Source organism: Monodon monoceros, unplaced genomic scaffold, assembly GCF_005190385.1.
Source record: "Monodon monoceros isolate NGI ecotype Baffin Bay Population unplaced genomic scaffold, NGI_Narwhal_1 Super_Scaffold_15, whole genome shotgun sequence".
Lineage (NCBI taxonomy): Eukaryota > Metazoa > Chordata > Mammalia > Artiodactyla > Monodontidae > Monodon > Monodon monoceros.
Genome location: NW_021703771.1, coordinates 86,104,245 through 86,118,402, shown reverse-complemented (window position 1 = coordinate 86,118,402; position 14,158 = coordinate 86,104,245). Strand labels below are relative to the sequence as shown.

General features: G+C 46.9%; 1 protein-coding gene across 9 annotated transcripts in view; it reads left to right on the top strand.

Annotated features, from left to right (window-relative positions):
* Nucleotides 1-14,158, top strand: part of RPS6KA2 (ribosomal protein S6 kinase A2) — a 382,062-nt gene that overhangs the window by 240,576 nt on the left and 127,328 nt on the right. Inside the window, exon 1 of one of the 9 annotated variants that reach the window (XM_029223886.1) lies at nt 9,898-10,530. The exons of the other annotated variants lie outside the window; for them this stretch is intronic. The gene's annotated coding sequence lies outside the window, so the exon portion shown is untranslated. Of the gene's footprint in view, nt 1-9,897; nt 10,531-14,158 lie in introns of those variants that run through there. 9 annotated transcript variants of the gene reach the window in all.

Below are 14,158 nucleotides of genomic sequence, written 5' to 3'. Positions count from 1 at the left end.
TATTCCTAGGTCATCAATATAAATATCCAACATTGTGGTCCAGCACCGTAGCTATAACCATACCGTAGTATCATAGAAAAATGGTGGAATCATTTGATCTAACGGTCAAGCAGCTCAGCGGTCCTTTCTGTAATTACCCTGAAAGTAAATTTGAATCAAGGTTTTTCCATTTGTCTATTACACTGGAACCCTGTTTTCAAACATCTCATGCGGAACTGCAGTACATGAAACAGATTTTGAAGAAGAGCCACTTTGGTTGCAAGGGGATGAGAGGGTCTTGGCCTCCCCTCTCCCCCATCGATCTGTGGCCAGATCACAGGACCCCAGGGTCCCAGAGAACCCCAGTTTGAAAAGCAACCAGTCTAGACAAGCAACTAGATAGCAGCCTTGTCCCCTTTATTGTCTCTACACATTAGTCCTAGAGCAAAGTTGACAGAGCAGCCTGCTCTCTTCTCTCCAAATGTCAGCAGAGGCCAGGTTGGCTTTGGGCTGACCCTACTGTATGTCCCTGAAGTTGTGCTTCAGAGTCAGTCCCCGATCCTAAATTGTTTAGTTATTCACGTTTAGTTCATTTTTCTCTTCCATAAAAGTTCTGTTTTTTAAAAATGTCCTTAGCATCCTGGTTGTTTGGATCTGGGAATAAACATGACTTTACGTCTAGCTGTGTATCAGCTGTGGAAGACACAGAATAAACACCCCCATCCAAGAGAGCGGCCACAACTGAGAAGGTCTTTGCTCATAGAGCAGGGCTGGCAAGGGGTCAGGGAGCCTTCTGTCAGGCTCGTGGGGAGAAGTCCTCAGACCCTTTTACCAAGCTCTGCGGGGTGGCCTCTATCTGTGTGGGATCCAGGGACATTGCTTTCATATATGCCTTTTAGATCTAAACGGTAGGCAAAATGTTATGTTTTCCCCAAGACTCAAATGTTACTCCTGCTTTCATCTCCCTCACAGACGGAAATAATTCCGAATCTGTAGCTGGAAATTCTGGATGGGGATTTTTTTTCTTCCATGTACTGATAGATTGTTAAATTAGATGTGAGAATTTTGAGCCAAACATTTTTGTATTTTTGTAGCACCAAATTGGATTAAGTTTTCTTGGATATAGAGATACTTGTTGTTACCACATACAATTAAAGTTATCCAACTTCTAAACTGTGAGTGGTTGCTTTATACCATTGTTAAGGGAGGGTTGTCTATACCCTGGAAACTCTGTTTCCAAAATGTGTTAAATGCCCATCCTAAATTCTCTTGCACTGTCAGAAGCAAATATCCTGGGAGACTGCCCATCATACATTCAGCCAGTATCTCCTGGGTGTGTGTGGGGGGCCGTCTTTGTGAAAAACTCCAAAAATTTTCCTGAGAACTGACGCAGAATTAAAATCAGACACGTGAGAAGCGTGTACGCTGCTTCTTTTTTTAACGTGCACTTTCATGAAAGGTACCAAGAAAGTTCTCCTTTGAATCACCTCAGTAGTTGTTCTGTCCTAAGTTCCCTTGAATACTATGACTTTTTTCTTGTTTCTATAAACAGCTTTATGAGATCTAGTTCACATACCACACAATTCGCCCCTTTGAAGTGTACAGTGCCAAGGTATATTCACAGAGCTGTACAACCATCACCACAATCTCGAACTTTTTCATCACCCCAAAATAAACTCTGGACCCATTGCCCATGACCCTCCATTTCTCCATCCACCGCCCCCTCCTTCCAACAGCCCAAGTTAACTGCTAATCGCTTTTAATCGCTATAGCTTGGCCTATTCTGCACATTTTATATAAGTGGAATCATAGAATAGGTGGTGTTTTGTGGCGGGCTTCATTCATTTATCACAGTGTGTCCACGGTTCATCCGTGCTGTACCAGATACTTCTCTTGAGCACCAAATACTCCATTGCGTGGACATAGCACATGTTATTATGCAGGAATCAGCTGATAGACATTTAGGTTGTTTCCACTATTTGGCTATTGTGAGTAAAGCTGGTGTGAACATTTGTGAACAGGTTTTTGTGTGGACGTATGTTTTCATTTCTCTTGGGTAGATACCTAGGACTGGAATTGCTGGGTCTCATGGTAACTCTATGTTTAAGCTTTTGAGGAACCTCCAGACTTTTCCAGAGTGGTTGCAGCAGTTTACGTTCCCAGCAGCAGTGATCGAGGGGTCCAGTTTCTCACCAACACTCGTTACTGCTCACCTTTTTGATTAGAGCCATCCTAGTGGGTGTGAGGTGGTGTCTCACCGTGGTTTTGGGTTGTGTTGCCTGATGACTAGTGGTATTGGCATCTTTTCATGTGTTTATTGGCCACATCTTCCTTGGAGAAATATCTGTTCAGATCACCTTTTTTAAATAGTAGGTGATTTTTTAATTATGGAGTTGTAAGAGTTGTTTTTTTATATTCTGGATACAAGTCCCTTACCAGCTATATTATTTGCAAATATTTTCCCCCATTTTGTGGGTTGTGTTTTCGTTTTCTTGACGGTATCATTTGCGGCATAAGTGCCGTGACTTCTGTGTTAACCCCATCATCCCACCGTGATTTGCAGTCACTTTCAAGGCCCTTCTCAACCCTGCTGGACATCCAGATTTCCAGGTGGGTGTTGTGTCCGGGATATATCTTTTTTTTTAACATCTTTATCGAAGTATAATTGCTTTACAATGGTGTGTTAGTTTCCGCTTTATAACTAAGTGAATCAGTTATACATATACATATGTTCCCATATCTCTTCCCTCTTGCGTCTCCCTCCCACCCTCCCTACTCCACCTCTCTAGGTGGTCACAAAGCACCGAGCTGATCTGCCTGTGCTATGCGGCTGCTTCCCACTAGCTATCTATTTTACATTTGGTAGTGTATGTATGTACATGTCACTCTCTCACTTTGTCCCACCTTACCCTCCCCACTCCCCGTGTCCTCAAGTCCATTCTCTAGAAGGTCTGCGTCTTTATTCCCGTCCCGCCCCTAGGGGATATATCTTTGAAGAATTGAATTCACAGGGCCACTTGATTTTCTCATGTAATAAAGCAAGGAAGGCAAGGGAGACCCTTAGCTTGGTTTCCCTACTGTGAACAGGTAGGCGTATTTCAAAGGAATCCATTTTAACTCCTACAAGTACTCAGGTCTACGGGTCTCAAAAGAAATAGGGTACAGTTGGCTGAAATCTGATCTATTTATTCTTGTACTGCGTCCACCATCTTGTTTTCAAATGGGCAGGAATTGCTGAAACCACAGCCCAGGGCTGTAGCTGTAACAAAAAAGGATTGAAGAATCTCATGTATGGAGTCTGCCTCGCTCCCGTCCCATCCCAGTGCAAGGGTAGCCTTGCACTGGCTTTGCTTTCATGTAAGCGCTAATCAAGGTTTTGAACCTGCAGTAGGGAATCAGGACCCAGAGGCCAATGATCTGATAACAGGTGGTGATTTTGTGCCTTAGGCTAAATTCGTATCAGCCTGAAAAGTAAAAAGCTTTCTATTTGGGTTGTCATGTCTTTGGCAGGATAAAGCCTTTATATCTCACCCATTGATCATATATTTTCATTTCAGGCCTTATTACCACAGAAAGCAATCTTTGGGTTTGCTCTTTTCAGTAAAATGTGTATGCTATTTTTATTTTATGTCACCTTTAGAACATCTCAGCTGAATGCGTAACAGGGAGTGTATGGGTGTCTCTGCCTGCATTTCTATCTAAAACGCCTACCCCACAGCCCTTTCACAGTTAGAATCATAGCCTGCATGTTCATTTGTTGCTATAATGTCATATCAAATTTTAAGTGCCTAGAGAGAAAGCATGATATTTTAAAACTTAAATAGGAAAATATACTAGAAACTTACAAAGATAAATTCTGATACTTTAATTGGATTAAGCCTAAACAAGCAAGTTTAAGCTCCAAGCCAGAACTTTAGGACCCCGTATTTCATCTCGTTTTCAAGGCTAAGTGATGACCCAAGGGTTGCCTTTTAAGGAGCGTATAATCGAATTAAGGAGAAAAGAGTAATATTCTTGCAGTAATTATGAATGCTGTAAGATTTTGTCACATGCATGGCATAAATTACCTATCATAAATCTACTATTGTAAATCAACCGTAAGACCATAGGGTTTGCGAAGAAAGAGAAGTCTCTGAGGGCGGAGCTCTTCATTGATGTAATGAACTCATGTCCGTTGACCCTGGGCACCAGGACCCGAATGCAGATGACTTGTTGCAGGTTGCAGCTTCCACCCAGCCGGAATCTCTAGAGAAAGTCTGATCGGGGGAGGTCTTAGGAGAGGCGCAGAGGGGTAGGATGGCGAATGTGAGAGTGGACGGGTGCTCCAGGTGAGGACACCACGCTGGTGAAGCCCCTGGTGGAGCTGGTAGGGGAGCAGCTGCGGGGAGCCTGTGTGCACAGCCCCGGCCAGCGCCCGTTAGGTGCGGCAGGCTTGCGCGGGCCTCTTTGTGGTCTGGAGTAACGTGAACCATTGCTTTGCTGGAGAAATCTCCGCGTTTCTTAGTGGTTGGCTTCCTCAGGCCCCAGATGCACTGTGCTCTAAGCAGGCTCCATATTTATGGGGTTTTTTTAACATCTTTATTGGGGTATAATTGCTTTACAATGGTGTTAGTTTCTGCTTTATAACAAAGTGAATCAGTTATACATATACATATATCCCCATATCTCCTCCCTCTTGCGTCTCCCTCCCTCCCACCCTCCCTATCCCACCCCTCTAGGTGGTCACAGAGCACTGAGCTCATCTCCCTGTGCATGCGGCTGCTTCCCACTCATATTTATGTTTGATCCTCACGACAGCCCCACGATGTAAGTGCTTTTATTCACTTGCCCTGCAGATGAGGCCGTGAAGGTACCAAATGATTCCATGACTGGCTGAAGGTCCGCGGGACCACGTGTGCGTCCCAGCCTCACCTCCAGCTCAGCTGGCGCCAGCCCAGAAGGCCTTCCCATCCTGTCTGACAGAAGTCTGCTGTTTGCACGCTAGTTGAGTCAGCTCAAGACGATTTCAGTCCCTCTCGCAGGGAGCCATGGGCCCCTGTGGACAGTATTAAATGTGGAGTTCGTCCCTTTATTTGCTGCTGGCTTTTTCCTTTTTCCTTTTTTTCTTTTTTTTGAGTTTTCCACAAGCTCATTCCAAAACCCCCAGATAGGTCACATAAGCAAACCTCTGTTGGGGGAAAGTTTTAAGAAGAAAGTAAGACATTTTTCTACTTTTTATTAGTGCACTGTGATGTTCCCATTTAAGTAAACTCCGAAACTTCGAAACACTGGTTTTAAAGCAGTTGTTTCCTAGACCATTTGTCCGAATCTCATCTCGATGCCGGAGTGTCTGCAGGGGAAAGTGTTAGTACACATGTCTTCTGAAACACTGTTGCTCACAGTGAAAACTTTAAATTGGAACAGTCTCCCGCTTGGGAATGTTTCCATGGAGGGTTAGTAAGAACAGAGCTTTTAGAAGTGTTTTCATTATCACTTGTTTTTAAATATTTTGGCGTCTCATTCCTCTTACTCTGCAGGCCTTCGCCTTTTTCCTTAGTGACCTTTAGGAGGGGCAGGCGTGGGCCCGGCTGGAGAAGCTCTCAGCTACAGCCGCACCCCCTCCCGCGTGGACACGTGGCGCTTGCCCAGTCTCTGCCGGCGGCAGCATTGGCTGCCAGCTTGGCGGCTGTTGGGGGAGGGGTCTTTGGATCCTCCACCAGCCCTGCCATTCCGCCCTGCTGCTCAGGACCGGGGGGCTCATTTGGTGCACCTGGGCCCGCCCCCTCCCAGGCTCTGCGCTACTGAGGGTCCTTTGTGATGCCTGTGGCTTTGCTCACCTGGCACCTGGGTCAGCTTGAACTTGCCATCTTTCCTGGCACTCTGCCAGGGAAAGGGGGGAAAACCACCGTTGAAATCCTCCCCACGACCTCTCAGGAACCCCAGTGTCTCACAGGAGAGCTCTCTACCCAGGCGTCCTCGGGACGCCCCAACGCCGATCCCATTTCGAGCCAGATGAAGCATTGCAGAGCCCACGTGTGACCCCAGCCCCGTGTTCCTGGCGGATGACGGACTGGAAGGAGGGCGTCACCCCGCTCCCATAGCTGTGCCGCCGCCCCGCCCCACCCCGTGCTCCGAGACTGCATTCGGTTCCTGAGTGACTACGTGAACAAAGGAGCACAGTGCTTTTTGGAAGTGCCACGCCCATCAAGGCAAGGACGCACCTGGCGGATTCCAGCACAGCTTCCCTCCCTCAGCAGCCGCGGTGTGGGTCACGTGGCTCTCAGAGAGGCAGGAGTTGGCAGAAGGAAAGGTCTTTCTGGATCTAGAATATTCAGTTCTTGACCTCCCTTTTACACTGAGGGCTTATATCATCATTTCAGAAGAACATAACGTCAGCAGCCTATGTAGATTTAAGTGAATGTTTCACATTGACAATCACCGAGCTTTGAGTCTTCGGACAAACTCATCCAGAGGGTGAAAGCCACGTCTTTCCACATTTCGCGACTACGTACGTAGCCTATTGCTCTGCAGAAAAGGGCCTCAATTCAATAAACAGAAATATTGACTTAACTCCTTTCTCATTTTTATTACGAGATATTTCAGACATAAATGCAAATAAAAAATACCATAACAGACACCTCCATACCCATAATGCAGCGTAGGAAATAAACATGATCAATACAGCTCCCCGACCTCATTCCTGTCCTTCTCATCCAGAAGTTACCGTTCCCGGATTCTATGCCATCATCCCTCTTAATTTCTTCTGATTTTTCCTATGTATATATCCTAGACACTATCATAGTTTTTCATGATGTGCATGCTTTATAAATGGAAGCACATTGCATATATTTTAATGCACTGTGATATTGTTGGGATACATTCATGTTGATCCAATAGCTCGGTTCCTTATGTTTGCATCTGTGTGGTGTTTGCTATCTACTCTATGAATATTCATCACCAGTCCTCCTGTGGGTGGACGCCTGCAGGCTCCTTCTGTCTTTACTGTGAGCAGTACTGCTTGTACGCATGGGGGAAGGTATTTTCTGGGACACATTCCTGGGAGTGAGGTTGCTGGGCTGTGGAGCACAAGGTCTTCAACTTTACGAAATGTTACCAAATTTCCCTCCGAGTGGGTGGTATAACCCATACCCCCAGGAGCAGTAGACGCGGCCCCGGTCTCCGCATTCTCGCTGTCAGCGGGCGTCGGAAGTTAGGTGTCTGCCCGGTGATGCCTGTGGGGTGATGTCTCGTGGTTCTAACTCACTCTGTCCACGACGGGTGCGGTTGGCCCTCTTTCACGTGTCACTGGTCATTTGCATTTCCAGTTGCACTGCCCCTTTGTGTAACTGTTTTTAATTCTCCTTTTCTCTGGCTCTTTAATTGTTTTCTGGGAGTTGTTTATGTATTCTGAATAAGAATTCTTCATCAGTTAGATGTGAGGTAGACAGCTTCTAGTGCGTGACCCATCTTTTACCCTTTTTATGCAGAAGTCTTTAGTTTTTATGTAGCTGAATCTCTCAGTCTTTTTCTTTATGGTTGGCGCTTTCTGCGTTAAATCTGTCCTCACTCTGAAATCATAAAGACAGTCTGTTTTCCTCTAAAAGTTATAAAGTTTATTTTGGCCTTTAACTACTGGCCATGAATTCTTTTTATAGCCTTTGTATATGGAACTAATTTTGTTTCCTGTCTTTGTAAATAATGTAACCATTTTCTCAGCCCCACTTGTTGAATTGTCCATCTTTTCTCCACCGCACGGCCACTCTGCCACATCGCGGGGTTCCCAGAAGGACTGGGTCCATTTCTGTCCCATTTGTCTAACCTGTGCCGAAACCACCGTCACTTCCTATTGATTTAAAATAAACCTTGGTATCAAATTCAGCAAGGCGTTCCTACCTCCACATTGTTTTCCTTCAGTATCATCTTAGCTTCAATGGCAGTTTAGCATTGACACAAATCTTGAAACTACCTGGAGTAACTTATTTTCAGGTTAACTAAGATGTTTTCTGTGGAAGTGTTTTATAAGCAGTGGGGAGCTGCACAGATTTAAGTTGTGGGTATTTACATCACGAAAGCGTTGTGATTTCTATGGATTTAAGAAAATTTTATGTATCCCATGGATCAGCTAGTATGTAACTTGCTTACAAGTAAAGAAATATGGCCTGATTTTCATTGTTTTCTCTTTATAATGTCATGTAGCCTCTAGGTGCTCAGTAAATATTGTCTGAATGGAATCGTCAGTCAGTCAGGCTCAAGGTCGATAATTTAGCTCTTCGGTTGGTTGGGTTTTTTTTTTTTTTTAATTTTTAGTATTTCTAACTCTTCCTTCCTTTATTCACATCTTTTTGAGGTGAGGGCAGGAGTTTTTTTTTTCTTTTAAGAAGTACTGGATACACAAGGTATTTTAATAAATTGCTCCCTTTGTCTACTAGGCAAAAGCAAAACAAATTTAATAGGAATTTTATAATAAAAATGGCTTCAAGTTTCAAATTTAATTTCCTACTGATTTTGATAAGACCATTTGCCATTGTATTCACTTTGTGAACTAAAGAGCTTTTTTCACTGATTTCTACACATTCGGAATTTCATTTCACTTTAAAAAATTCTACATGCAGCTTTATTATTTAGTCAGCAACTTTTATGTTAAAAGAATTATCGTTTCTTCTCCCGTCATTTATTCAACCAGCCTTTGGGCGTGATACTCTCACAGGTGCTTGTTCAAAGATGAATTAGGCACACTCCTTGTACTACAGGATCTTAAATCCATCAAGAGTAAGAGATGTCCCTGAGTTCCCCAGGAGTATGTCAGAGAGGACAGGTTCGGTGAATTCGGATAGGAAAGCCACATCTGACGGAATGACTCGTTCATTTCTTTGTGAACACGTCCGTATGGAATTTCGACAACATGCCAGGCGCCGCCTTGGGAAAACCTCCAAGAATGAGACAGAGACCGTCTCTGCCCTCGTAGCCCGTGGTCTGCTTGGGAAGACAAGACGTTGGAGCAGCAGTTTTAGCGTCCTGAGTGGAGTCGTAGAGAGTGCCGTGGTGCATGTAACTGAAGGGTCTAGTCTGGGAGGGGAGGACAGAGAGACCAGCACAGGCCGAAGCCCAAGAGTGTGTCTGGGAGCAAGTGTGGCAGGGCCCCACTGGACGTGATCTGACCCGCCCAGAGAAGACTTACGCTGTCATCTCCCTGTTGCGTGTAGAGCTCATCCCATCCATGTTACCATCACATGGTGAACTCATGTTGGGCTAAAACCTGTCGCTACTCTGGCTCCTCTAGTCTGTGGCTTATTCGTTTTTTGCTTGACAAGAGTAAGACCTTACGTTTATCTTCGTTACTTTAGCTTGTTGGTAAGTTCAGCCTCGCAATTTATCGGTACTTTTGGTGACATGTATTCTGTCTTCTTGCAAAGGACAGGAAGCATCCTGCTTCACACAGGCACCCGGACAAACGCTGCCTAGAAGAAGGCAAGGCTGGCCCGGCAGAAGCTTTCCTGGTTGGCGTGGGTTGGTTAATTACTCTGCTCTGGTTAAGGCAGTGAGGCAGCTAATACTCCATCGGTCATTATTTCTTCGTTTTATTCAGTGTACCAACGAGAAACGTCATAAAACGTCTTCCCATGTTTACCATCTCCCTCGCCTATCTGTCAGGTAACCTCAACGACGTAGAAAAGGAAGTCTGCCTGCCTTTAGTATAACCCTCTGACTATGGTTGATCCCAGCTTTCTATCTCACATGTTCTCAACTGCCCTCAAGTCTCCTGGCCTGTCGTTTACAGAACGCACCTTTCTAAAAACCTTTGCACGTCTTCAGTTCTTGCTTATCAGTTCAGCCTCTTCAAAAATCACCAAGAGTAGGTCTTCAAGTCGCAGTCACTGAGCTGTGACACAGGTATAAACCCAGGTGAGCAGTTACAACATGTTAGATGTACAGGTGACCTGGGCAGTGCCTGTACACCTGCTTCCCAGCCATCCCTCCCCTCCTGGGTCGTGAGGGACCGGCGATCCATCCCGTCCTCTGAGAGTGGCCCAGGTGTCTGATGGGGCTGAGTCCTAATCCACTGGGAAGGGGACAGAGATGGAGGGAAGAAAGAAGAGAGGCAGAAAAGAGAGCTGCTGGGTGCTTAGACAAAGAAAACCCTCTTTGTTTCCTGGATCGTGACAGAATCGGGACACGATTTCTCTTCCCCGCCTCCATTCGCCAAAGAAAACAGGCTTCCTTTTCCTGACACAAGAGGAAAGAATGTTGTATAAACAGAGGCACTTAGAACCAAAATGTTTAGAGCTTTTACCCACACAAACCACACAGGATTTAGTTCATGATGAGCAGATTCCAGGTTGTTTAACCAAAAGTCTTGACGTTCAAAGGGTCATCTTTTTCCAACTTCTCTCTCCAGAGCTCGCTCTGAAGTTGCATCAGCCCTGAATGTGGGTGGCTTCTCAATCGCTTCGTTTGCCCTGCCTGTCTCCACTGTGGAGTCCAGTGTTAATTCTGCAAACCATTTCATCCATCCATAAGCCTCTTTAAATCGTTCCTGTAAGAGCATACGTGCCCACGAGAAAATAAAACGAGGTATGTCTGCCCCACCGCCTCCAGCAGGGACCCCTGCCCACCAGGCTAGGGAGGAGGGCAGAGGGGTGAGGCCCCAGGAAGCCGAAGCCTTCAGCAGGGGCAGCTCCTGTGCTCCCACTGCCCCCCACGCCTTCTCTCCCCTCCCTCCTGAGAAGTGTTCTATGTGCTTTCTGCCTGAGAGGTGAACAGTAAGGGGAAATAATAGCAACAGTTATGGCTGTTGGGAACCCCTGGAAGAGCAAACCGTGTCCCAGTGGGACTGGAGGTGTCTCCTGAGCCATTTGGGTGGGACCAGAGTGGCACGTTTTAACAGAGGAAGGAGAATGCCATTTGCACAAAAGCTCTGCTGCATGACTGCGGTGCTTCTAGGAGGCGGGCAAGCAGTCCCGATGCAGCCGGAGATGCTGGTGGAGAAAAGCCCAGCCCAGGCCGGGTGCAGCGGCCGGCAGAGTGGAGGGCAGAGCCGGGCAGCTGGACCACTCTCACCATCCTCAGGCTCTGGACCTGTTTCTCCTCTCCTCTGCCCTCCACGGGGTCGTGCCCCTTGGGTACTGCTTGTCTCTTTATGTTTAATTATTTGAAAGGTCCATGTGGATGTTACTGTTAAATACAAAAAAAATCGTGAACGTTTTGCTTTTGCCTGTGTTATCGATCAGATCAACAGTTTTGTATATCATCAAAATCATTTCATTTCCTTTCTAACATCCCTGATATTTTCGTTGAACTTTCCCTTATCTACTGAATATCTTTATCTGCACACCAGTCTCTCCCCCTCTTTTGTTCCGGAAGAAGAGAAATTCTTCCTTCTTTTCTGACGAATTCTCCCTTAGCTTCCAGACCCACCCCTGTCTCCTCTGGCTGCAGGCCTCCCTCCCTGGAAACGCTTCCCCTCCTGCATCGACAGCTGCTCCTGCGCTGGGAGGATGCACAGGTCCCTGGGCCATACCGGCTGCCAGCACGTCTCTTCCGTCTTCTTCCTCTGCCCTCTTCTCAGACCAGGGCCGCCTCACCTGCTCACCCACCTCTCTCCCCCTCACCGGCCGCGTTCCAGCTTCAGCCCTGGAGCTGCGCTTTCTAGAGCTTCGTGCCAGCCAGCCCCTCTGAAGACCCCGCTTTTCTCCACGGTTGCACAGCCCTTATCTGGTACCACCTCCCCTCCCTCCCTCCCTCCCTCCCTCCCGCCCTCCCGCCACGTGGCAGCCTGTCTTGTTTCTCCTCTTTTCTCTCTAGATCCCACTCAGCGAGGTGTTCGTTGATTTCTCCTTTCCCCAGCAAACGCGGCGGACTCCACAGTTAGGTGCTTAGAGTCCGGTTCTCAGCCCTTTCCCTGCCCCAGCTGCACACCCCTCTCCCGGTCCCCCGTCTCTAGCTGCACAGCTGCGGAGGTAGGCCACGTGCGCCTCCAGAACTCCCTTCTCCGTATCTCTATGTGTTGGTTTTGTAACCTCTCTCCTAGTCACAGTGAAAATCTCAGTGGTGGAAACCCTCCAGCCTCTCATCTCCCATGTCCAGGTCACCTTTTCCTTCCTTCACTCTGGTCCTTACCCTGTCCCCTCCCCACGGTGACTGGTGACCACGCCTTCCAGACTTTTCCTGCATGTCACCTGCAGAGCAGCGTCCCTGGAATCCGAGTGCAGTTCACAGATTTTAAACCCATCGAAACGCTTTCCCTTCCTGCAAGGTCAGATACCAGTAAGTGTTCAGAGACGTCTATATCCAGACCCGGCTCTAGACTTCCACGCTATCTTATTTTAAGCTTGTTAAAGCTGACTGAATACCGTTCCCATAAATTCTAAGAGGCATTCCACGTCTAGAGGTCTTGATCTGTGATTGGCTTGGATTGGTCATCAGGCCGGCCAGTAAGGGATCCAGTTCGTTGATTCGGTAATAATCAGTTGAATTCGTTATAAGCTCTTCTGTCGTTCTTTTCTGTCCTTTACGCATCTTTGTCAGAGTAGATCAGGTCGGCACAGAATGTCTCTGAAGGTCAACGCACATTAGATGAGTCTCTAAAACGTGTGGGCTGGGTCTCCTAACAAGACGGCTTCTTAGCGGTGTGGGTCTCAGTGTTGTTACATAGGCTTTTATGAAGTTATGACGATTTCTAGAGGTTACTAATGTGTAAAAATATGTGCTTACGCCTTACTGGCAAAATAGAACCAGCTGTGACTGTCCCCCAGCTGTGACTTTTCTAGTTTTCAGAGTGGAAGAGGGGCTTACGATTAAGAAGTTATCTGAGGAGTGAAGTCCCAGTGGATGGGCCTCGTCTGGGGGGACCTGGGGCCCAGCCCACCTCCCTGAGCTTTCCTATTGTTGAGCCCCGGGTTTTGGAATTATGACACAGCATCGTAGACTTTCAGAGGACAAAGTTGCATTAGGAATTATATGAGGGTATAACCTTTACGGTATTTTTCTTCCAAACACTTAGAATTCTTTTTTCAGGATCCAAAAATCCACATTGAGATTTCAGGATCCCCAGATACACGTAATTGGAGCTCTCCAATTGCTCTCCTGCAAACAAGCACTTTCGTCACAGAGGCTGCGGGGTGATCAGCTCCGAGGCCTTGAATAACTACAATACCTTTGTTTTGCCCTCTCGTGTGATTAATACTGGGATAGATGTTGACTTAGAGGTTCAAGATCCTTCCCCTCCAGGATTCATGCTGATGATTTTGTGCTCAGATGTCTAAGGATCCCTTGTTATTGATTCATACTCATGAATAAATGAATGTAATTAGGAGAGGTTGCTGGTATGGTCTGTTCTCTCCACAAGCCTCTTCTGTAAATAAGAGAGGACAAGTGGAGGGCGGTGTTCCCGTCAGGCAGCAGGTGGGCTGGGACCCCGCAGGTTGCCAGGTAAGGATGCTTCACTGGAAGAAGTGCTCCAGGCAGCCCTCTCCTCCAGGGCTGCCTGCCTGCTCTCCCCACTCAGACCCCGCCCTTCCGTGCCTCTCTCTTTTATCCCCGGGGGTCTGATGTGGGACAGGCATTAATTAACTCAAGTTCCGACTCGCTTCTTTCCGTGTATCTTGCGCTGTAGTAGGTAGAGTGGTCGGAAACCTTGACTCTGGGTCCTGGCCTCAGACTCCACTTGCTAGTCAGGTGAGGAACTAGTCAGTCACTTTGTCTCCCTTGTGTAAAGTGAGCTTAGTAATAAGCAGGGCCTAACTCGTAAGGTCGTGTTAATCCGTTAGCGCACGTGGCGCTCTGAGGACAGGCCCTGGCACGTGGTAGCCACTAAGGGTCAGCGGTCACTGTCAGTGTGCGCAGTGCCCACGCCAGGCCCCTTCTTTCCCTGGAGAGCAGTCCTCTGGTTTTAGTTGGAGACAACACCCAGCTGATGCGCTGGAGGCCAGCTCTTCCCGGTGCAGTAGCTCCTCAGTTACCCTGTTGATTTCCTCGTGACTCCCACCTACTATTTATAGTTTTTGACCCTGCAGTTCCCTTGAGAAATAGTTTTCTTTCTGCTGATTTGTAACATCAGTTTCCTCTTTCCCACCTTTCAGGCTTTCTGCAAACTTTCCCATCCATTGCTGCATCCTGACAGGTTGTCCAGCAAGGTTGTAGGGTGATTTTTTTTTTATCAAGTAAATCTTCCATCATTTTCTCATTTTCTAAGCTCTGATCA